This window comes from Schistocerca serialis, chromosome 5 (assembly GCF_023864345.2).
Source record: "Schistocerca serialis cubense isolate TAMUIC-IGC-003099 chromosome 5, iqSchSeri2.2, whole genome shotgun sequence".
Lineage (NCBI taxonomy): Eukaryota > Metazoa > Arthropoda > Insecta > Orthoptera > Acrididae > Schistocerca > Schistocerca serialis.
Window position 1 is genome coordinate 669,017,464 of NC_064642.1, and position 1,639 is coordinate 669,019,102.

Consider the following 1,639-nt stretch of genomic DNA (forward strand, 5'->3'; position numbering starts at 1 on the left):
AAAGCTGGGCAACGCTTCTGATTCGGAAAAGGTCAAAATTTTGGACCCATTCAGTCACCAATGTGGAAATGCGTCTTTGAATATATTAGGATGAACAGCTAAACATTTAGATCATAGTGGAAAACGTAATTATGACTGCTGTGATGATTAAATGGCTAGGATTGTGGAATTTGTCTGTAGGTGTTTGTATGTTTGATATCTAAAGAAGTTTCTTTACTGAACTGCAAAAAATTAGAGAGAAAACAGAAGGAGATCTTATGTAAACGAAGACAGTAACATGTTCTCGAAAGAACAGTTACTGTTGATGACCTTGCATATTTTCCCTGTAATAAATGATGACTAACTGACAACCTCAGCTGCCGACAGGTGTTGTTGATATACTTCGATGTGGACAGCTGAAAATGTGTGCCCCGACCTGGACTCGAACCAGGGATCTCCTGCTTAAATGGCAGACGCTCTATCCATCTGAGCCACCGAGGACACAGATGAATAGCGCAACTGTAGGGACATATCCCTTGCAGCTTCCCGTGAGACTCACATTCCCAACTGTCCACAATTCTACATATGTATTGTACCTTATAGACATATGCCCACCCACTGATTACTCGCGCACGCTGTGGCGATTCCCGTAAGAGTTTGGGTAATCTGTGCGCATTCGCACATACGAAGGTCAATGGCTGGGTAGCCTTTGACTATATATGTAAGGTGAGCCGATCATGTTAGGAAACGTGCTCAGGATGTCTCACGGATCTTGTGCTTTTAGAAGTACAGAAGAGGCCTATCTAGAGCAGCGCCGAGTCATTAATTATTACTGTACTATAATGACGCATCTGCATCGTCTTCCTTTGACAGATGGCTTACATGCAAGTGCAAGAATTGGCAGTGCCTTTATTTGCAATACTTTCTAAAGACCTCATACCAAGATTTTTTATTAATTGAAGAAGATGACCTAATAATCAGCACCGGTAATCTGTATAACAATGTATGATAAAGATGAAAGAAACTACTCTTGAACCCAAGTGGTGCAAATAGAGATTTACGTAATAATGTACACTGTTCGTAGACCATAACCAAATCCCTTTTGGTTTTGCCCTTAACAGTGGTGTGTGGTTTGTGGGGAGCTCAACTAGTCATCAGCGCCTGTACAAAGTCCCAATTTTTACACAGTCCAGTTTTTTTCACAGTCCAATTTAGCCCCCGTCACGAATGATGATTACGATGTTGAAATGATGAGGACAACACAAACACCCAGTCCCCGTTCAGAGAAAATCACCAACCCCACCGGGAGTCGAACCCGTGACACCGTGATTCAGAGGCAGCAACTTTAGCTACTAGACCATGAGCTGCGGACACTCTAAACAAAGTTTATGTTTACCTGCTAATAATACAATGAATAATTTCACTGATGGTGTTTACATCTGTTAAAATTTCTGGGCTGAGCAGCAGTGATAAAACACAATTCACTGACATTCCGTCCCCCGCCTAAAGGAGACAACCAATACTTGATCTAAAGTTCTAGTTCCCGATTTTATAAGCATTTTATAACCCGTATGGGAAGCACTAGTATTGGTCAAATGATGCTGACAGCGGGACTATCTCTTGCCGGTGGCTATCTATTTCATGAAAAGTAGTCGACCAT

The 1,639-nt window shown here is 41.9% G+C and overlaps 1 non-coding gene across 1 annotated transcript; it reads right to left on the reverse strand.

The window, feature by feature from the left end:
* Positions 1–406: 406 nt before the first annotated feature.
* Positions 407–480, reverse strand: Trnak-uuu (transfer RNA lysine (anticodon UUU)). Its single transcript has one exon. It is a non-coding gene; the product is annotated as a tRNA-Lys (tRNA).
* Between the last annotated feature and the right edge of the window lie 1,159 nt (positions 481–1,639).